Source organism: Polyodon spathula, chromosome 2 (assembly GCF_017654505.1).
Source record: "Polyodon spathula isolate WHYD16114869_AA chromosome 2, ASM1765450v1, whole genome shotgun sequence".
NCBI classification, from domain to species: Eukaryota; Metazoa; Chordata; class Actinopteri; order Acipenseriformes; family Polyodontidae; genus Polyodon; species Polyodon spathula.
The window spans coordinates 13,300,170-13,325,136 of NC_054535.1; positions in this window are offsets into that span (position 1 = coordinate 13,300,170).

Consider the following 24,967-nt stretch of genomic DNA (forward strand, 5'->3'; position numbering starts at 1 on the left):
ATGGCAATGGGGCAGGGGCAGCACCTCTACCCCAGCTGGGGGCCAACCTTGGCCTCCATGAAGAGGAGGCAAGGGGGACCATTGGAGTCAGCGGTCTAGGAGGTCTGGGTCCTAGGAATGCTGGTGCAGGTGGTGTTAGAGAGGGAGGTAGGGGTTGGCTGCTATGAAGGACGGAAGTCGACAGTATCCTAACCCGGGCAGAAACCAGGGAGTCCTCATAATCCTCTGCCTGTTTTATTATGGTTTCCAAGGAGTCGAGGTTGTGGTGCCGCCCACATTGCAGAATTGCTCCACGACCAGGGCTTCCCCCAGTTGCGGGATGGTTTTTCTCTCGGGGGTCAGCCAGTGTACCATGCGGTCACATGTGGATCTTCGGTACTCCCTAAACCGAGCCTGGTGGGTCTCTGTCTTGATGTTGAGGCGACGGAAAACGATCAGTTTGACCAGGTCATAGCTGGCAGCATTGAGGTCGCTCATAGCCTGGTAGGCTGCCTGAGCCTCCTCGATCAGGCAGTTTCTCAGCTGGCTTGCCCAGAGCTCCCATGGCCATGACGCTGTGGTAGCCATCCTGTCAACGCAACAGGTACGCCTCTGGGTCATCCTCCGCCGTCATCTTCATTGCCCGAACCTTCGGTGCCGACATTACTGGTGTAGCGGTAGGGGCTGGTGCTATAGAAAATGCCAGCCCTACCTTTTCAATGAGTGCAGTGTAGCGGTCCTCTCTCATTCTCTCCTCTGTGTCCCGTCTGCTATCCAATGCCTCCAGCGGCTCCGCTAGTGTGTTGCAATCCATTTCCCATGTTCTGACACCACGTGTGGCAAAGTCACTGCTGATTGTGTACAGGTGATGGTGATGCAGTGCAGAAATAATCATAGGCAGGCAATTGTAATCCAGTTAGAAAAACTTTGTTTTTGTAATTCCCAGTCTGGTGACCAAAACAATAAACGTCCTGCAATACATAACTATGCATAAAGCATGGAGGGTATTTACACAACGGTTCGGCACAACCAAAATAATAACACAGAATTTATCCGCCTCACAAAAATACAAGACACAGTCACCAGACCGGGTGCATGCTGTAGTGTTCATGGTCGGTGATAATTTATTAAAGACAGTGAGTGAAAATTGCAGTGATGATCCGGTTTAGTGCTGGCCCAAGGCAACAGCTCTGGATTTTTGCTTATCTGTCTGGTGATTACAAAAAGACACAGACAGTTACTAAACACACAAAACACTCACAAACTATTTTCTATTTCAAGGGACAATCTCCCGGTCCTTCCTCATATTTCAAACCAAGTGAAGGAAAAGATTAGTGTTGCTCTGGCCCCTTTTATGCTATCCCGCATAACCCCCTGGTAAACGATTCCAGCTGCGTCTATTGTTTGCAGCTGCTACCTTGTTTACCAACAAGGTCAATATGTTCCTGCAACAGAGTCTCGCTTCCTGACTGACTTCCCGACCTTGGAAACAAACTGTTAGGCCAGCCCGTCCAGACACTTCTCCTTTCGCTATTTAGCACCCTCACAGGTCAAGAGGGAGATTTACAACCAGAACTCATTGTATTTCTTCACAACCACTAAGCAGTTTAACTCATTTTTATTCAGTTCTGATCTTATTACTTATTCAGGATGAGCAGTCATTGAGATGTCATTTAAATGGAGTCAAGGAAGACAACATCACACCAGCATACTACGTCAGTTACAGATGTATAACAAATCATGTAATGGTACCAAGGATTTAAAACATTTTTTCTCTTCATTTTAGAGTGAGCTTAAACTAGTTAAGAAATGGATTTAAAAATATTGGCTTTTTTAAAATTTCAGCCTGAATGTTATCAATATGATAATTGGAAGACAGCAGAATATCTCGCAAACTCCAAGATATTTGTACTGGTGCTTTAAAACCTATCTTAGATTTTAAATGCACTGTCTGCAACTTCAGTCTACGCCACAAGAAAGGAAGGCAGTTGAAATATGCTTGTATTGTACATGCAATGGATACAACAAGAAAAGGTTTATTGTTACATAAAACAGGGTGATTTTTTTAAACATTTAGTGTGAAATAACTTGAATCGTGCCTTAAAGCTTGACGAGTTGTTAGCAAGTCAAAGGTAGAAACATCTGGAACTCAAGAGTGGTACAGAAGGTGATTAAATATCCATGCATTTCTGGCTGCCAGATGCACCTTTGTTTTATTTACGAACTTCAGAAGATGCTTTGAGAAGCTAGAACTGCTCAATGCCTGGGTACATCGTAGATGTATTGCATTTTAATTAAAAAAAAAAAGTTTTGCAATGTGATATGAAAGAACAAAGCCAACTCACTAACTATGTACAGCCAAAAAAAAAAAAAAAAAAACTTTTTTTATCAATTGAACTTTTAGGTATTGCATTTTGTTAATTTCCTGACAGATGTAACACTATGGTTTAGCTTCAGAAAATGGGCAGGGATTGTTTAAGTACCTATATCAATTGTATGTTCTGAGATATACTGGCATGAAATTGTTTGGTTGAAAAGCATTTAAATTCTTTGTACTTATAAACATTAAAATAAATTGACTTCCCAAATGACGTACTGGAAAGTCTTATTTATTGCTTATTGTAGGGCTGAGAAGGTGAGTGATAATTTAAAGCAAAACTTGCTTGGTAGTGAATTTAACTGGAATTAATATTTTTTTACAGTTTAAAAAAGTTGTATTATTGTCACGTAGGCAACCAACTCCAGAATAAAAGTAAATGTTTCCAGATCGTTACAATACAGTACCTTTTTGGAAACTCTGCTAGTTATTTCACAAAGCATTTCTGTTAGTTTTTTCAGCAATCCCTTTACAGAAAATCAATATATGATGGAATATTTGTCTGTTTTTAATACCACCAAAGTCTTGCATCTTGCAGGATCTTGAGAGACCTCCAGCTGAGCTACAATCTACCATTTCTACATGCTGTGTACTTTTCCAAGTTGTTCATTTGTATTCCTTTAGAGTGTGCCGCCACACAAAACCCTCAAGGCTCAATCTAAAGCACACTTACATGTGGGTTTTCTTTAATTCATGTGATAAGAAAAAGAAAGGATAACACCAACCAGAAAAGTTACCAATCCAACTAAAGGCCTTTAACCTAGGAGCTTGTAAATTGCCTTAACCTGTGTGATATCTGTTATGAAATTGTAATTGCTTTTTTTCTTTTCTGAACAAGAATTTGGAGTAAAAACCTATGAAAGTCATGGCTAAAATATCATGTAAATCTGAGACCGATATAGCTAAGGAGCAAATTAAGTATTAAAAACATCAACTTAAATGTTTTGTAAAAAAATGTATTATCTGTTTATTTAGTTTGGCTTTAGTACCGACAAATTAAATGTGGAAATTGTGTGATCCAAGCATAAATAAATTCATGATGAGCAAAAAGAACCTAGCTCTTGACGTGCAGAGCATTTCCAATCATTGTAAAAAAAATAGGCTTGTGTGGGTAAAGTTTCTTTATTTGTTGGACGCAAATACTTGATATAGATAATCTGACTGACTTCCTCAAAAAATGTCAAATAGAATCTTAGGTTGTAAGTGTAGCGATCTCGGTTCCCGCAGGCAGGCGCATCACACAGGGCGAGGCAATCCAGACACAGGCGAAGTCAGCTCCTTTGCAAGGCACATATTTCGGGCTTATGTTTTTGTATGTGATTACGTCACCTACCAGCCCTGCTTTTGAACAATTTAATCCTTTTTAATCAGGTGTCAGGGCTCCTTCAGTACCAGTATGTTTGTACACGAATAGTGGCAGTCAAATTTCCTGTTTCAATTGATCATCTATCATCCATGTTTGCAGTGGATTCTTGCAAAGACCTAGTTTCTTTGTGCATGTTGAGTGTCTTACCCTCAGTGGCAGTGTGCACTGCCCATGTGCGTATTTTATGTGTTATCTGTTGTGTTATTGTTCGTGTATGTATAAGTGCACGGGATATAATGTGGGATCTGTGTAGCATGGGTGATTTAAAATATATAGGTGTATTTAGGCACAGGGATTAAACAGTTGTTTTACGTGCAGATAAAGTATGCAACAACGTGAGCACAGGGATTGCACAAATTAGTTCACGTGCTTGGATTCAAATGAATAATTAATATATATATATATATATATATATATATATATATATATATATATATAGAGAGAGAGAGAGAGAGAGAGAAGAGAGAGAGAGAGAGAGAGAGAGAGGAGAAGAGAGAGGCACAAAGCACTCACTAGGGGTTGTGTATTCGTGAGTGGAGAATGGGAAAGAGAAGATTGAAAATAATATAAAAACAACAACAACTGGTATTTGTTTAGTGTTCATCCACTGTGTTTGTCTGTGTTTTGGCCACCACCCCGTTTTGTTTTGTGTCAGTGTTTTTTCATTTGTTTAAACCATTTACTTACCAGTTGGTTATTAATAAAAGCACCGGAGCGCATTCATTACCCAATCTGCTGTGGATTTCCATTCCCTTCACTCGCAGTGCTGTGTTTCTTCCGGGTCCGACGTCACCGCTCAAGCCAACTTGCCACACCCCCATTTCAACTGATGCTCCATCGGCATGCTGAACTGAATTGAAATTAAGTATGGGTTAGAGCCGTACTCCATTATAGTCAACAAACCAATTGATTTTGTTTTGGCGAACTGAAGCGCTCTGCACTTATTCGAAAGCAATCTCCCACAATGCACTGCAGTAAGTAATGACATAACCAGGAAGTGAGTGAGTGTGAATGTATGTGTTTGTTTAAGTTTGTTATCAATATTGTTAAATTGTAACAATGAAAACATGCAGCTTGTAACCTGTTCTGCTGTGAATGTTTGTTAGACGGGCTGATGTCAGAGTGGGACGCAGCCCCTGACAGAAGCCAGAAAATGAAATATGAGAATTTGAACCTGTGTGCTGACTGGTCCCCTATGATCCGCTGGGCAGCCCCCCTTTAAAAGGATGGGCAGCCCCGCTATCTGAGAGTTGTGCCGAGCGAGCTGCAACATTGGAGAGAGACAGAGAGTGTAGAGTCCAGTGTCTGGTGTCGTGAGCGGAGAACAAGTCCCAGAGAGAGAGAGAGAGAGAGAGAGAATGCAGAGCTCTACACCTCCTCCAGAGACAGCGAGCCGCCACCCACCACAACTGTCTCTGACTGCATATAAATGGCTGTCTACACGCCTATCCAGAGAAAGAACGCAACATGCCAATCCCGCACTGTGTGAAAGGAGAGTTAGCATCCATTTTCCCAAGAGCTAAAGATCATATCTTAAAAGAGCTGAAAATAAACGGTGGTTCTAACCGCCTTCAACTTGAAATCTGCCTACAGTGTCTTTCATTCTACACCTGCTGGAAACCACAAGCACCATTACAATATCATTTGGGAGTTCAGTACAGTTCGCTGTTGGAGCGCCGTACAAAACCAAGGTGCACCAGAGGCGTTCATAGTGACAGAGGAAGGCATTCTAGCTTCGAAAGAGCGTCAAGGCGTATTTAATTGTTTCAAATGCCGTTCATATACTTAATGGGGACATAGTAAATATTTTGTGCTTACCTGAATGTAAGGATCTGCCCTGCAGAGGACTAGTGGCAGTAGCATTCCTTTTTCGTATTGCATGATAGATCTTAGGTATTTGGTAGAATATAAAGAATGTACTATCTATTAAACAACTTTATAACTAACCTGTAAAACTGAATAAAGTTATTTTTATTTGTGTGGTCGTTTGGACAATTCCAATGATTTTGATTGGTTAATAACATTCCATGGGTGGGTAAATATTTCAAGCAGGGTCTGGTCACTGGTGTTTATTGAATTTGTTTTTATTCTTTCTTTCTCTTTTTTTTTTTTAGTAATTTCTTGACATTTTATAAGTCTAATAATAACATACTCGGAGCTGTATGTTTACACAGCAGTATATGGGAAGTCCTATAATTCTGAAATAAAATAACATGGTACAGTTTGGGAAAAGCAAATGTCATGAGTCCACCGCCTGTAACTGTAAAATACTTGGGGTATAGGATGATAAAATCAGCCTCTTAATGCTGAAAAAGATAAAGACTGTTTGGAAGAACCATTAAAAATGCTTTATTCCTTTGAATTCACAACCTCCTCGAATTTTATATTCAAATTTCCTACCCTCAATTTGATTAAAAAATAAAACCAAATAAAGATGCAACGACAGACATAACCTCAATTACATATATGAGCATTCCTAATCTGTCCAAGCTGGTACTGTTTTTTAGAACGGAGCCTAATCATGAAACTCTGAAATTGTAAAAGTGTCTCTTTGAATTCCTCAGGAAGCTCAGGGATTATTCTAGATTGGGCAGTGACGTTTTTGTTTGTCGTCTCGGCAGCCAATCTCGTTGCTTTTGTGTACTTCAGTAGTCATGTCTTTTGTTGCCAATTTTTTATGCATGCATCACTACACTTGAATTTCAGATGCATGCCATTTTTGTGAAGAAAATAGTGGTCGAAAAAGTACATCTTAAATTTGAATTAATACACTAAGTCATTTCACTTTTGTATTTCCAGAATAAATCAAGGGGAGGCTTTATACAATGCCCCAAGACTCACTAACCCTGTGTGATCAATTTGCTGAATGAAATGTAGTCTGGTTAGCACAGGACATAATTCATTGTTGGCAAAAGGAAAATGCAATTTAAAAGCAGTTGTGAGGGATTTGTGAGAATCGCATTGCAACAACATCATGTATTTGTTTGTTAGTGCCCAATTATGGTTATGTTATTTAACAAATGTAGTAGTCTAACCTAGCAGCCACCTAGAACCACTAAAGAACAGATAAACAAATCTTAATTGAAACATGCTGGACATTCAAAATTAAAATGGAATGTGAACCAGCGTCTACCCTGTGCATGTGAGATGCCTTAAGAATAAAAGTCATCCTGTCAGCTAAATTAGACTTCAAACCCTTCTGTATTATGCAATTCAAATTCACAATGAGGAAAAGACAAAGGGGTACAGTGTTCTCGCATTATTTAAAGAGCAAGTCAACAGCTAGCAGGCATTTATTCTGTACTGGATCAAATGGACTGCAGATAGGGTCAGTAAGGCCTTGAGAAGAGCTGGCCTTAAATCAAGGACCACCGTGTTCTTTATTTCATTCTGATTATCCCAATAGCATTTTTTAACACTCTTATTAGCCCTAGCAACACTATTACATTTCCCCTTTTTATTCTGACAATGTGCTGGTGGTTTGTACTTCAATTTGGGAAATGCAGATATTACAGAGACAACCCTATAAGTGAAAGGTTGCTTCTGCTTACTGATACCTTATCATGTAGGTATTGTTATTCAAGTCACTCTAGTGGTGTAGCTTGAATCAAACCTACAACACAGTTTCCAGGATGCAATAGGATGTTGCATTTAAACTATATATTCTAAATTAACAAAAATAAATACATTTTTATTTAATTGAAAAGACACCGAACAGACCCCCTAATGCAGTGGCCTTCAACCTTTTTTTAAACTGTACCTCTTCTGTCTGAAGGTTTTATCTCGTAATAATCTGATTAACAACTACATTATTTTCCTTAAATTATATATTAAATAAACTATGGGATTGACAACTGCTGATTTAGGACAGAATACCAAACAATAATTCTTAAAACTTTTAATTACAAGTCTTTGGATGCACAGAATAAAAATACAGTATTTGGGAATCTCTTCTTAAAATCACATAATCACTTTCTGTTCAGCAAAGGTGTTATAAATAATCCAAAATAGTCTGCACAGTAAAATGTTTATCATGTTACCATTTACTTCCCATCTCAACATAATTGTGTGACATTTAGAATGTTTCCAACATCAAAGACATTACCCTGAAGATCAAACTATAATATTAAAGCCAACATAAAAATGACCCAAAGGGAAGTTTTTCTTGTATCTTTCTTTTTACTCAAAACGATACACAGGATAATCCTGGATGTATCAAACACCAAAAACAATTCAAGTGTTGTGATTGTTATTTATGTTTACAGGAGAATTTATTCTTTAAAAAAAAAAAATAAATAAATAATGCAGATAGATTGTGCTTCACTAATTAGTATTCAATTATACGACAAGTTGAAAACTGCAAAGCTCAGGAGCTGCACAGCAGGCTTCATAGGCTTCACCCAATATCAGAGTGGAAATCCATTCAATCGAAATCATGCATGTGTACAAGTGGATGATAATGTCGAAACTATACTACACTAGCCTTTGAGCTGCTGAACAAAAGTGACATTTTTGCACAGTTTAGAAATGGTATATAATATCATTAATTGTTTTATTCAAGATCATTATTTTCTTTCTTTCACTGTTATTTTTGCATTTCAGAGTCATCCTATGTACCCCCTATGAACTCTTATAAATACCCCCAAGGATATGTGTACCCCAGGTTGAAAACCCCTGCCCTAGTTTCTACAACAGTACTATGATTTCAACAACATGTACTTTAAAACATTCTCTGTAAATATCTTAAGCTAAATTCACCTTTTCATGAAATGCATGAAGCAAGCTAGTTTAAAAACAATTTTAAAGTATTTTACCAATTAGTTACGAATGCAATAAACTTTGGCTTTGAAGAGCACTCAACAATGGGATGCTGCATGAAATCCAATCAGAAAGATAAATTAAAACCAAAGGCCTAGGAAATGGAAACGACTACACTTGGAAACATAATTGATGTATTCACACATCTCAATTATTTTATGAATTGCTACAGTCCGAAGATGTAGAAGGGGGAACTTGTATAAATCGTTTAGTAATATGCTTGTTTAAAGTAATTTTGTCAGTACCATCAGGCCTACAGGGAAAGAATAGAAAATGAAACCCCATTTCCTGGAGCTTTGTATGCCAAAAAGTACCCTTGAACACAGACATCAGAAACACTCTATTTTAAGCACTACATATTAGGCATTTTATTATGTACTTATTTGTGACTAATTAGTAAATACTACATCACGTATAGCCTCCTAATAATAATAATCTTTACTTAACGCCTTTCATAGTGGACCACCATCACAAAGTGTTTTACAAGATACAAAACTAGGGTGTGTGAACTATGCATCAGCTGCAGAGTCACTTACAACAACATCTCAACCCAAAGACAGAGCACAAGGAGGTTAAGTGACTTGAAGAGTCAGTGACTGAGCTGGGATTTGAACAAGATACCTGATGGTTACAGGCCTGTTTCTTTAACCAGTGGACCACCCAGCCTCCAATGAGAGCTTGTTAGATACATATAATGCATTCTCAAACTGGGAATTGTAACTAGGAGGTACCCAGTTCAAATCTCAGCACAGCCACTGACTCTTTGTGTGACCCCAAGCAAGTCACTTAACCTCCTTGTGCTCTTCTGATACATAGTTCACACACCCTAGTCTCGTCTCTTGTAAAGTGCTTTGTGATTGTGGTCCATTGTGAAAGGAGTGATATAAAAATAAAGATTATGTATTATTATTAATAAAGGTTATGCATGCCTTATACTGAAGTGAAGACTTTTCTTTTGAAGAGGCATGGAACTGTCTAGAGCGTTCATTCACTAGAAACCTCCATGAATATTTTCATTTTTGGAATCAATTAAAAAAAAAAAAAAAAAGCAAGTACAAAAGCAATGTTACCGTTTTCAGTAATCTGCAACTAAATTAAAGTTTTGGTATGAATGTAAATTAATGCAGTTTCAGGCAGATAACTTTAAATATCACTCCAAATGTGATCATTTGACAGCTAGGCACAATCCTAGCAATCAACAACAAAAACCAAGGCAGGGCTACAAAAGGGTAACAGACACATTTTTGTGAACTATTAAATGATTGGTATATACACTACTAACAATATTCACGCCAGCTAAAATTTAAATCTACCTGTGCCGTCTGTGCCATGCCTTTGAGCTGACCTTCTCCCCACCACCCTGCAATGCCTTGTCAAGCTGGGGTGGCAATCAAACTACTGAAACATGACAATACAAATGGTAAAGCTTTAGCAACAGCAAGTACCTGGAAAGATGAGTCTGAATGCCAGACAAAGCAAATAAATATTGTTGCAAGTTATCCTGACTGAAACTGGAGAGTTGTTTTTCTAGCTGTGCATAAACAGCTGATGCAAAAACCTCAATTGATCTCAATGAGGATTTGATCTGCAAATGACAACATGAATGTCCACCTCACAGTAGTCGTTAGGAAAGTAATTGTGGATCATTTTTTAACTGTGTTACGTTTTTCCTTGTTTTTTTTTTGTTTTTGTTTTTTTTTTTTTTTTTTTTTTTATGAAATATCAATGGTGTGACATATACAGTTTCCAAGCAAGACTTTAATATGGTCTTGAGCAGGTTGACCGTCCTGATTCAGGAGGTTCAGGAGGTTCACTCATCATTCTACCCCAGGAGGATATTACCATGAACTTCATATACAGTGCGTGGTCTGTGTAATGTTACTGCACGATGAGCTCTCTTCAAAGTTGCTTACATTTTGTATAAAAAATGTTCTGTAACATAGAAATTATTGAATAATAATAATAATAATAATAATAATAATAATAATAATAATAATATAATAATAATAATAATAATCTTTATTTAGCACCTTTCATAGTGGACCACCATCACAAAGCGCTTTACAGAGGTAGGCTGTGAACTGTGCATTATATGCAAAGTCACTTACAATAGGACATTAATTTAACATCTCATCCACAGGATGGAGCACAAGGAGGTTGAGTGACTTCCTTAGGGTTACACAGTGAGTCAGTCAATGGCAGAAGTAGAATTTGAACTGGGAATCTTTTGGTTACAAGCCCTGGACCTTAACCACTGGACGACACTGCTTCCTAATTCCTTTAAGGAGCTTTACAATATTTAACTTTTCCTGTTTTCAGGATATGAGCTGCATTGTACACCTTTGAATTCACAATCGTACAATATATCTGAGCTTCTCTTATAGAAATTCAAGTGTAATGCTGTAAAAAAAAAAAAAAAAAAAATCTGATAGCCAGTGGTGGAATAAGAAAAATAAATTGCTATTTTGTTTCATAAATTCTATCTTTGGTCTTTTAAGTTAGTACAATCTTCATATCACATATTTACTTTATTGAAAATAATATTTTCAAAATAGGATAAGAACTACACAGGGGTCTAAAGACCTGTCAGTTTAATTTAATTATAACCTTTAATGTGATTCAGGGGGCGGGATCAAGGGCTCCTCCCACTTTATGTCCCGCCATCTTTCCTCCAGAGGTTTTCTCCCGTTAATGATTTATTATATTATTGATTATTGTATTATTAATTGTGTAAGGAAATGTAATAGTCCATATTCATATTGTTAGAATATTTGGAATGTATGGTACTTTCAGTGGAGAGATATTGAACATAGAGTTTAGGTGGGGTATTTTGGAATGCAGGGTCTGTCTCAATAAATTGCAGATTGATTAGAGGCAGAGTAAATATGACCATTTACAGTCATTTTTAAAGGGTTCTCTGTTCTGCTCTGCTTGGTTGGATGGGGGGATGGGAGAATCTCAGAGATAACAGATGCAAAGGAATGTGAGGGGCCTTGGTTGTATGGGGTGTTGGTGGGCTTGGAAACTTGCCATGTACACAGTTATAGTGAGGATGGGTCATAAATGACATAATTAAAAGGGTGTGTTTTGGAATCTACAAAACTGAAGTGAATGCCTTGTCCGGGGCTCAGTTCTATCAATCTCACTGCAGCCCAGAGTGACACAACTCTGTTCAATAAAATTGTCTATTCTACTCTATACCAATAAACATATATAGTTGACAAAACTAACATTATCAGTTTCACTATTTCTTACAATTGTTACTAATTAACCTCTGTTTTCTTTACTATCCCTTCTTTGCATTGGTGGTGCAGTTGCGGTGAGCCAGAGATCCTCTTTCGGAGGCAAGGGAAGCTCACTTCCCATAGAGGCCTCGTCCTCCACCAGGAAGGTTCTCCCGGCCAAATCTATACGAACACTTGTTTTCCCGTTCTCTCACTCTAGGTTCCTCTTGGAGGAAGTAACAATTGCTTCCCAGCCTTGGAGGCAGATTGGTTTGGTCTCACCTCTGCAAGGGTAGCTCTCCGCAAGCCAGTGTAGAAACCTTGTATTCTACTAACTATCGGCTTTGAATTTTAAAATGTTTTTCAATCTTTTTCAGCGTTCCTGTCTCCCTGCATGGCTCAATCTCTGAAGTCTTGTTGCGCTGACTTCCCTAAGGCAAACCTTATAAGCCGGGTAGACTTCTAGACTTCTCTTTGATCTATTCACTATCCTTGAAGGCCAGTCAGTTCGGTCTCATCTCTATAAGGGCAGATCTCCACGAGCCAAGGAGAAAGCATGTCGTCTTTTTAAAGTCACAAGCACATCATTCCTATTTCAATTCCCAGTTATTACTCCATGCAGCTATTGCTCCTGTTTCATGAACATATACTATAAGCAACAAAGAAGAATATAATAATAAGGGACAGGCATGGCAATTACTTGTATTGAAAATGTAATTGGAAATAGATTTAATATCCTGCCCAACTAACGTCTAAAACTTATTGGAGATGGAAATTAAAGGTTGAAAACGGTAATGCATATCATATAAGTTATCTTGGTTTTTTAGATTGCTTCATCTGCCTTTTGTTATTTGTTTTTGTCCATTGTATTGCTCTTCTTGCTACTTTGGTATTACTCAGTGACGGCTTCTCTTCTGTTTTGTGTCTTATGTGAAAGGTTTGGTTTAATTTGTTAAATGTACATGCAGGCATGTTTTTGGTTCAGTGTATCCTGAGTGTCCATTTATGTGTTTGTACTTTTTGTACATATGTGTGTGCTACTGATTTACTGCCAAGCATCAGAAATATTCTCATTTGGTGCTAGAGAAAGTTTTTTACAATACTTATTTATTTATTGTATCTATTTAAAGTCCCTGCCCAGTATATACAGTAGTGGCAGTACCCATGTGTAAGTAAGCAAACTAACATTTTGAAATCTTGAGAAATGCCCTTATCAATGTTTAGCATAGTAAGATCATAGCAAAGTGTAATAAATCATAGTGAAAGCATGGTAAAGCATAGGAAAGCAATGTAAAGAACAGGGAGGTATGTCAACGCATATAAATAAACATGGTAAACCAGGGTAAATTATAGTTAATACATGTTAATACCATAGAAAAAGCATGGCAAAAGTGCAAAAATACTGTGCACAAATACCATGGTAAACTTCTATAAGGGTGCTTATACAATTCTGGCTGCGTTCACACTGAGTTTGGTCCGCACTTGGTACTGTTTGGTAAGTTTAGGATGTAAATTCCACTTAGGAAACTAATGGTATTTATAGGCAGGAAGATAATCTATAGTTGTGGAATTTCTGTAAAAGACATTTTCCTTTTTTGTTTTAATTTTCTGTTTTGTCATCTAATTTATTTAATCATCTTTTATTATTTTTGTTCCTAATAAGAGTCTTATTTGGGTTTTGTATATTTGAATATATGCTGTGTCTGAGTTTGTACAGTGTATTTGTGATTGAAATTGCAAACAATCACACCTTAATTGTGGCTCAGATACTTGCCCTTTCCTTTCCTAATTAAGTTAGCTATATTTTTAGCAATTGTTCCTACAATGGGAAGATGACAAGTTGAAAAATAGAAACTTTATTTGGAAAAAAAAAAAAATGATACAACGTTTCTTTTGCATTTAACAATAAACTGCACTTCACTAAAGAAAAATAAATAGCAGTGGTGCACAAAATTATTATTATGATAAGTTCTACACAGGAGTTGTGGGGTTGTTTGTGCTAATTTATCATTTCAAGTGAAACAAGCGAAGAAACAGCAGCTTTGGAGTGCTTCTCCAAATAATCAAATAATCTGTATGTGCAGCTCAAAAGAAAAAGAAATGTATAACTTGCAAAGCACATTCAATATCAAAATAAACTAAAACTAACAAGACAGACATGTATTGTAAGGTGTTTGATTTTCATAAGCCACACTGCCAGTGCATTCCACTTTATTAGGACCTGTACCCAATATCAGGTTGGGTTACCGTTTACCCTGATCACAATGTGGCTTAGACGTAGGTATCTCGAGGGACATCAGTCCATTTAATCATTATTGTGTAAATGGTGTAGAGAGGTAGGCAAAGATTCATGATGATTGAGTGCATGGTTCAAGTTCATCTCAGGCATGTTCATTTGGCTTGAGATCCGGGTATTGTGGTAACCATGGAAGAAGCCTTATTTCGCTGCCAATGCAGTTGCACTGTAAGAGTGTTTTATGTTTAGAAACCGTCAATCGTACCACATTATTAACTTCTGGGAAATCTATAACTTTAACATATAATTAATAAAAAAAAAGTGAGCAAGGCCTTGGTTTTTTTTTGTTTTTTTTTGTTTGTTTTTTTGTTGCATTGTATCTGAATGGTTATTGTCAGATGATGGCTTTCATGTTCTTGTTTATGTGAAAGCGAAATTTAACGTTTGTGTTCAACCGTTTAAACAGCAGTAAACACATTGAAATGGAAGTCTGAAACATCCTCAGCTCTTTATAGTTTAAAAACATAAAAACCATACAGGTTATAATGGTGTCAGGTAATTACCTGCAGGTTGTTGAGCCAGCCCCATGGGTTATTATCTGCATGTTAAGGACCTCTTCATTTCCCCTCGGGGCGGGGGAGTAATGCTTCCTCCCAACCTTGGAGGCCGATCAGTTCGAGCCAGTGGGAAATCCTGTTCTCTTTCTAAAGTCACAAGCACAAAATTCCTGTTTCAATTCCCGCTTATTACTCCATGCAGCCTTTGCTCCTGTTCCATGAATGTAACTGGAGATAGATTTAATATCCTGCCCAACTAACTTCTATAACTTATTTGAGATGGAAATTAAAGGTTGAAAATGGTAATGCATATCATATGTTATCTTGGTTTTTCATATTGTGTGATCTGCCTTTGTCATTTGTTTTGTCTGTTGTATTGCTCTTCTTACTGTTTTGCTTCGAAGTTAACGACCTCCATGCTTCTGTTTAGTGTGTCTGTGTTATATAAGAGAGTTGTGGGGGAGGTATAGCTGAGATGATTGTAATAAAAAAATAACTAAAATGACCATTTTACCTATTAGACATTTTTGAAAATGAAAAATTAATGCTGAATATTGTCTGGATCCAATAACGGCAGTCACGCAGGCAGGCTGTCAATTGAAATGAGGAGCCCAGTGGTCTGGAACCTGCTGCTGCCAGTGATGATTTTTGACCTTGAGCCCAGTCTAGCTCTTTTGAAATTCAATTGTTTCTTTCCAATGCTTTTTGTGAAATGTGGAATACATAAGGATGATGAAACACTGACAATTCAATATCAATTCACCACTTTCAATTATCTACAAATGTATGAAGTGTTAGAGGCCAGGGTATTTATATGCCTTGCTTTCTAAAATTATCTATTATGGTATGTTATGACTAAGGTTTCAGTGTTAATATTTTTTAACATTTCTGTGCTTATTTTTAACCAATTTCAGGCTTAGCAAAGAAACGGTTGTTGCAGTGCCTATGCATCTATCCATCTATATATCAAACTTACATTTTTGATTGTATCTGGAGAACCACTTTTCCAATTGTCATGAAACTTGTATTAGGATTATTTGGCATCAGTTGTTGAGAATATCAGATTCTGGAAGTATAGGAAGTGTATTGTATCTGTTCATCCTTTTGTCTATATATTACTATAACAGGGTGATTTGTTTCATGTGTGGGTCATCACTGAATAATACTGAGGCTGACACAGAGGGTCTGTGCACATGTGCGTAGATTTAATAAACACAGGTGCTGCCACTAGGGGACCAGCAATGGTAGCCCTAGTGTCAGATTTAATAAAGAAAACACAACAAACAAAAAAAAGCTAAAAATAAAAGTTTGCCCCACAAATGATGAGTGTTAGTCCTACTAAAAGGAAAGTCCCACTACAGGAACCTATAACACCATGCAAACCCTCTCTACACATTTTTGCATCAACATACCCTAAACTAACCTACTTCTGGGCTGACGCCAACTTCTGCCTCTTCAAATGGCCTCGCTTGGGCAATGCTTTCATAAGCAGTTGAAGGGTTCAGCAGTAGTTAATCCTGCAGAGAGGGCGCTCTACTCCTCAGTGTCAACAAGCACAAGCTTTTCGCTCAGTGCCCGGCCGTGTAGTAATGGGATGTTGAGCTCCATGTAGCCTCTCTGGGCACGCCTCCCAGCTAAGTAGATGTATGTTACTGACATACTTGTTTACTAAGCAAAACTGTAATCACTATAAGCATTCTGTGAAGTGGAGAATTTAAGGTTCAGCATCTGCAATACAATTATCTTTATGTTGCACGTTTGAATAAATAAACAAAAGCACTTTGCTCCAATCTTTATTCCTGCACAATCTGAAAAAAAAAAAAAAAAAAAATATATATATATATATATATATATATATATATATATATTTTTTTTTTACACAGCACGATCACTTAGGATTCATTGGCTTTGCTTACACAGAGTAGGTCAATCAGTGTCCCAAGTGCAGTTTCCCCTTATCACCACTGGCAGAAGGTAATAATGACTACCCACCGTACTCTAATGGGATTAACTTTTACCCTACAAAATATAGAGACCTGTTTAACTAACTAACACAAATATTCTATTAAATTAACACATAAATTCTTGGGGGGCTCCATCTCTATTATACCACACATATCATCAGTTCTGCTGACACCAGCACTAAATCAGTATTATTATTAAGTCCTTCACATATGTGAGCCAGAGCTGTATGAATTCCTTTTGTGTCACTTTAGTAAAAATAGATATTTGAGAAGGGTAATGCATTTGCTTTCCTTGACGCATATCACTTTGCAGTCAATTCTTTCCATTGTCTTGCATTTCAGTGGCCGTTAATGGCTGTTGAACAACATTATGATAATTTTATTACGGTCATTAGCTGGAATGGAGTACAATGTGGTGAAGGATCCTAGGAGGAAGCTGCAATGTACAAAATGTACTTTATCAGCGTACCCTTTAATCCTTCTTCCCAGTACATTGAGTAACTGTTGGAGAATAAACATAACAGATGAGTAAACAAGCCCCTGGTTGTTATTGCCACGACAACAGACAGAAAACGTCAGGAAAATGGAACAGTAGTGCATTTAATATTAGGCACCTTTTACAATTAAAGAACATTGTACTCTATGAAAGACACTAATTTTTGTACTTAAGGTAGTTGATAAGACACTGTGGCAAAGTGGTTTGCAGTGTGCAGGTGTACAGGTGATGCAGTGCTCAAGACAATGACAAACAACAAAGTATTGGTTATTTATTTGTAAATCCAACTTCACTGGACAACAGTAAAATAATGGAGGACTAGCAACACACAACAATGTGAATTCCGCAGTTAAATAAACACGGGGTTCAGTGTCAAAATAATAGACAGTATTTAAACACACACAACACAAACACGATCACCAGTCCAGAGTGAGTGCTGCAGTGCAAGTGGTGAAATACAGTTTATCAGCGGTACGAGCGCAGTGAAGTCCGGGTTAGGTGCTGGCCTTAAACGACAGCTCCCGGATCTGTTAGTCGTCTATAAAAGACAAACGGTACAATTAGTATGGCAAACAAAACAAACATGAAACAGTCATGTTACATACATGGTCCTTCATCAGTTCTCCCGTAACCATAACAAAGGAGAAGTTTGCTCGGGAAGGAGATTTGTAATTCGGTTTCATTCTTTCTCTGTCACAAACACCCTTCCAGATGTGAAGTTGCATTTTTATTTCTAAACACATTTTAAACTGGTCAATTTGAATAAACAACTGATGTTCTACGTGGTGTGGACAGTTTAAAGGACAGTTCCTAATAAAGTAACCTCAGTAAGTACTTGGTGAATCCCTTAACGCCCTGTTTAATATTCCAGTCGATTATTTTCTCTAGCTGCATTCAATGTTCACATTGATTGACCCCTTTCAGATGACTCAATCATTTCAGTTTGTTAAACAACAACTATCTATTGTAGAAAAAAATGGCTTGCATACTGAAATACTTTGTTTTACTGCTTAAACTAATATCTTACTTTACTGTTCTCCCTTTAATTGTGCTACAAAACCTCAATAATACTTACGAGTAATTATTGTTTAGTTTTAATCACTAATTATAACCTCTAAAAAGTACCTTGCCTGAAAAAGAAAAACACATATTCTAACATTCTACATTATTCTTCTTCTTATTAAAAAAAAAACTACAAAAATACAATTATTAATTCATTCAGAGCACAAATAATGTTGCTTATGCAATGCATTTTCACATTCATGAACTCAAATGCAACACAGCTAATTAAGAAGAAACACATTATAAGCTAAGTTTCATATTACATAAGAACGCAAAATGTGTACTCCTATAGAACAGCACTGTTACCAGCAGAAGTAGCATGTTAAGCCTTTGTAGCATGCTGACAACATGTCAGCAGCTGTGGAGCACAGGGATAATTGTGCATTTCCAGTTCCTTTGTATACTTGGTCATTTCCTATTACAGAGATAACAGCAGGAGCCAGTTGAACAGTGAAAATCAGATCCAGCTATTATCAGAATATTGAGCAGCATAAACTTGTTGACAGCCGAAGATGACGGCTACTGTACCATTAATCTTGACAACTCCTAGAAATAAAAAAAGCACATGCAAATATACATTTACTGTAAATAAATAAATAAATACAAAATATATATATTTCTGTACCAGGAATTGTTTTTAACCACACACTACTCAGAAAAACAACAACAACAATCCCTTTGCTGTTGACCAGCTGCAACCCTTCACTCCCACCATCCCACACATAATAAAATTTCCATGGCAACTGGACTCGCATACATTGTCTGCGATGGCCTATTGCCGGATAACTGCATTGTTATTAAATATGGTCAACCAACATACAGGCACAAATGTAACTGCTGACTTTAATTGACATGGAATAACTCATTTAATACAAGTTCAGCTACGTGTTTATTAAAACTCAATAGATGTACTATACATGTGCTTAATTTATTTGCAATCACAACACAATTGTAAATATTAATATGAGTGAAAAAAGTCAAATGGTTAAAAAGTGTCTTTTAGGGGATTCAAAAGTACTTGTTTAAAAGCATAGGTCCTTCAATAATGGTGTGAATCAAGCATTAATGAACAGATTCTAAATGCATATTGACTAACACGATCTTTATTAACATTCAACTGACCTTTAATTAGAGTTTTGTAATTGCATATCAATTATTCATCCACATTTCACATCTATTCACTCATTGTTAACATGTAACTGAACTTCATTTAAATGTGTCACTTGAATGGGTCAATGAAATGTTTGTTTACATATGACTTCTTATATATATATATATCTATATATATATCTATATATATATATTATATATATATATAATATATATATATATAATTGAAAGTTTGACTTTCAAACGCTGAACTTTTGTATTGCCTTTAGAGACATACGGCATTATATCTGATGGATATGGATATTGTATATATATATATATATATATATATATATATATATATATATATATATATATATATATATAGCTCTGGAAAAAATTAAGAGACCACTGCAAAATTATCAGTTTCTCTGGTTTTACTATTTATAGGTATGTGTTTGGATAAAATGAACATTTTTGTTTTATTCTATAAACTATTGACATCATTTCTCGCAAATTCCAAATAAAAATATTGTCATTTAGAGCATTTATTTGCAGAAAATGACAACTGGTCAAAATAACAAAAAAGATGCAGTGTTGTCAGACCTCGAATAATGCAAAGAAAATAAGTTCAGATTCATTTTTAAATAACACAATACTAATGTTTTAATTTAGGAAGAGTTCAGAAATCAATATTTGGTGGAATAACCCTGATTTTCAAGCACAGCTTTCATGCGTCTTGGCATGCTCTCCACCAGTCTTTCACATTGATGTTGGGTGACTTTATTACACTCCTGGCGCAAAAATTCAAGCAGCTTGGCTTTGTTTGATGGCTTGTGACCATCCATCTTCCTCTTGATCACATTCCAGAGGTTTTCAATGGGGTTCAGGTCTGGAGATTGGGCTGGCCATGACAGGGTCTTGATCTGGTGGTCCTCCATCCACACCTTGAATGACCTGGCTGTGTGGCATGGAGCATTGTCCTGCTGGAAAAAACAATCCTCAGAGTTGGGGAACATTGTCAGAGCAGAAGGAAGCAAGTTTTCTTCCAAGACAACCTTGTACTTGGCTTGATTCATGCAAAAGCTGCCCGATTCCAGCCTTGCTGAAGCACGAGTCAAGTACAAGGTTGTCCTGGAAGAAAACTGAAAATGAATCTGAGCTTTTTTTCTTTGCATTATTTGAGGTCTGACAACACTGCATCTTTTATGTTATTTTGACCAGTTGTCACTTTCTGCAAATAAATGCTCTAAATGACAATATTTTTATTTGGAATTTGGGAGAAATGTTGTCAGTAGTTTATAGAATAAAACAAAAATGTTCATTTTACCCAAACACATACCTATAAATAGTAAAACCAGAGAAACTGATAATTTTGCAGTGGTCCCTTAATTTTTTCCAGAGCTGTGTATGTGTGTGTATATATATATATATATATATATATATATATATATATATATATATATATATATATATATATATATATATATATATATATAGATATAAACATAGGCTTTGTCCATTCAGTAATAATTTAAACTTTCAACAGATATATTTAAATAGGACAAAGTTGCTACGAACGGCCGAAGTATTAATTTGTACAGTTGAAGACTACACCTTCTGATGTGTGTAAAAAAGACAAAAAAAAAAAAAAAAAAAAAGGATGTTGGGTATGTGTGCTTTTACACATTTGCTGCTATATATACTGTTGGTAAAAGGGACTTCTTTGCTTCTAACCTTCACCATTGCTCAATATAAATAACTGAAGCGAGATTGAAATGTAAACCCATATAAGCATTGAAAGAAATCATTATTACTATTGCAGATCTATGAATTATTTCCATTTCACTAGTTGCCGTTAACGCCCATTACATTTGACATTACAGTATGTCAAATTAATGATCTCCACTTGTAATTGAGTGTTACATTTGTAGGTTGGCAGCATAAAATACCAGCATGAATAGCTACTGGATAAGACTAAAGGAGCTTGACAGCATTTTACTGACCTTACAATACTTTGGAATAAGCTTTGATAGCTTTGAACAATTAATTCAGTCGAAAATAGCTTCATCAAACTTGACTAAAGTGAGGTACACATTAACAAAATACAGTGACTCGGTACGTCTAACAGCATGCAATAAATTGTATTCATAGTGACATCAATGGACCTGGGATTGTCAAAAATTTGCAATTGATAACTCCAGTTTTAATGAACAAAATGGTAAGTAGCATTGATGTGGACATTTTCAAGCGGTCGTTGTGCCTATTTTGTTATTAAATAATTGTGCTAATGTGATTTCCGAAATTATGTTGATTTACAAAATAATGTTAATATCTTAACGAGCAATGCTTCTTGCGACCATTTCTTTTGTTTGCGTGGGAATTTAAAAACAAATCCGTGTTAATTGTCATAATTTATCAGGAGTTATATTTGCACTTGGAAAAGCAGGGTTTTAATTAACGTAAAGGTACAAAACTCACCTTAAAACAAAATTTAAGTTTTTTGAAATTCAAAAAAAAAATTGAATAAACAAGCTACAGTATGGATTTGCTGGGAGTGGCAGCAGTTGCCCCAAATGTAATTTTAAAGCCTGAGATTGACAGACCCTTGCTGCGATGTTGACAATACAGAGAGAGGGTGTTACAGGACCAGAGATAATTTCTTACATTTACCAGATATGGATATCTAAAATCCCCCATGCTGTACAGTTGAAATGTGTAAAAATATTGAAAGGAAAATACATTGTTCATGCTTAATGTTAAAAAGAAAGCGCATGTTTGTTCCCTGATCATATGTATGTAGAATTTATACAGTATGCGGCTCTATAGTCTCATTGCATTTAAAATATTCAGTCATTCATGTGTCAGTCAGACTTGTTGCAACAGTTATTAGATATTATAACAGATTTGTTATCCTTCAGCTTGCCATTTTTTACACATACAAACTTGTCTTGATATTTTCTATAATATACAATAGAAAATATCAAGGCAGGTTTTGGATGTGTAAGATGGATTTGTATGTCCTATGAAGTATATTTGACAGGCATAAAAACCATACTTCACCTGAAGCTCTTTAGGTTGTTTGTTCAACGAAAAGTATCCAGAGGGACTTATTTCTAAACTTGGTCAAATCAGCTCTTGTCTTTCATAGGTATTGCAAAACACATGACCAATAAGTCTGACTTTTCAATATTAATAAATGGCTTTGAAAAAGACATTGTTGGATTTTTTTTTCAGGTGGAAAATAGGAAAGGGGCATTTTTATTGTAAGTTTTTGTACAGTAGTTCAAAGTAACTTTACAGTTTGAATGTGGTTAATGCATACTCCATACATTAGCATTAAAGTATGTACAGTATCAACTGGAAATACTCATGATTTCAAGTTAATGTTGCATTTTACTCAAGCAAAATAAATTTTACTCACACAATGCCTAAATTGGGGAGTCAATTATTCAGTGACCCAAAACCTTATCTGGCGCGCTGGTTGTATGTCAACCATGAAGCACAAGGAGATCAGGGATAAAGCGGTGGAGAGGCACAGAGCAGGAGAAGGGTACAAGAACATTTCAAAGTAGCTAATTATTCCTCTCAGCACAGAGAAGTCCATCCAGATCAGGACACCCTCCCAAACTGAGCAGCTAGGAAAGCAGGAAACTGGTTTGGGATGTCACTCTGAAGCCAACAATGACCTTGAGAGATCTGCAAAGTTCTGTGTCTGAGATGGGAGTCAGTATTCACACATCAACAATAAGCTGGTCCCTACACAAAGTTGGCCTGTATGGAGAGGTGGCAAGAAAGAAGCCATTACTCAAAAAGCCTCATCTTAAAGCACGTAGGAGTTTGTAAAAAAGCATGTAGACAATACTGCAGACATGGAAAAAGGATTTGTGGTCAGACGAGACAAAGATTGAACTTTTCAGTCTAAATTCCAAGCGTCACGTCTGGCACAAGCCCAACACTGCACATCACTCAGTCAACACCATCCCAACTGTCAATCATGGTGGTGGCAGCATCATGTTATGGGGATGCTTCTCTTCAGCAGGGACTGGGAAGCTTGTCAGGATAGAGGGGAGAATAGATGGTGCAAAGTACAGGTGAATCCTTGAGGAAAACCTGTCTGAAACTGGGGAAGACATTCACATTTCAACAGGACAATGACCCAAAACACAAAGCCAAAGCCACACTGGAGTGGTTGAACAAGAAGACAATTCATGTTCTTGAGTGGCCCAATCAAAGATATGACTTGAATCCAATCAAAAATTTATGGCGAGACTTGAAGCTTGCAGTTTATTGATGATCCACAAGAAACTTATCAGAACTGGAGCAATTTTCCTGTGAAGAATGGGCAAAAATTTCACCATCCTACTGTGCAAAGCTTGTAGAGACCTATCCAAAAAGAAGTAACTGCTGCAAATGGTGCTTCTACCAAATACTGACTTAAGGGGCTGAATACTTATGCAACCAGTAAATTTCATTTTCTACATTTTCTTTGCAAGTTTTGTTGACATTTAACCTCCTCCTCATATAACAGTGTTCAGTTTAACCACTATAGCTTTGAATAAAAACGTTCATTTGAAAAACAGTGCATAGATTATTTGTAATTCAACAAAATGTGGCATTATTGCAGGGGGTGAATACTTCTGCAAACCAGGGTGTCCGTATATGTTGAAAATATGGACAACAAAGTCAATTGCCTCCAAACCCTGAGAAGTCCATATATTGGATGTAAACGGACACCCTGAAGGGCCTTATTGAATTTATAATGCAGGTTAAACAGTGGACTAAAAAAATTAAAAAAACAAAAATAGCATCATGTTTAGGGGGGAAAAAAAAAAAAATTAATAAATATCCTTACACCAATAAAGTAGTCCCATTAATAACTTTGAACTACACACTAAGTTAAGCGAAAATTAATTGAATTGAAACATGCAAAAGTAAGCAAATCTTTATTTTTGATATTGTGTTGAATTGTACATTGCCATTGAAAAGATACACCAGATGGCAGAGTAAATTTTATTTTTCCCTCTCAGTGCAAGACATTGTTGAAGTGATGAAGTTGGGGTGTGTATATTGACAGATTCCTGAGTTTTGCTTTCATTTAGACACCGGTTTATTCCAGCTTGGAAACTAATGTAGCTTGAAATTCTATATTCTTCTCATTGGGCATTATATAGAAAGTTCATATTTTATATAGTATTAGTATTTTATAAAGATTTTTTTTAAGATGTGCATTTTCCACAGTTGAGACAATTTGTTTTTGTTTCAGCCAGTCCTGAAAGACAGCAATTTTCTTTTTGTTCATTTAACTGTTCTTCATCCAAATTGACATGTCTTCTTACTGTTAACTGCTTTGGGAATAATGACGAAACCTATATTCAAAAGATATATATATATATATATATATATATATATATATATATATATATATATATATATATATAATACATGGATGAAGGCTATATTTGCATTCTGAGCCATTCTAAAAAAAAAACATCAAAAAGTGATAATTCCTCTAGAGGAAAATATGCTTGAACTTTGACCCATTCGACTCCTTGAGATCATCACTTTCAAATCAAACACAAAATGTCTCTTTTCAATCACCTGACAACACCCACAACAGAAATGTTCATTAATGATCAACAAAATGAGAACACGTTTAAAAAAAAAAAAAAAGATGTAAAACTGGTACATTTGTATCTCACAAAGAAACGGATAACGACATAGAACGTCTGTACAGCATTGAAACACTACGTTTAAAAAAACAAACTGTATGCTGAACCTCGACTTCTTTAATATTAG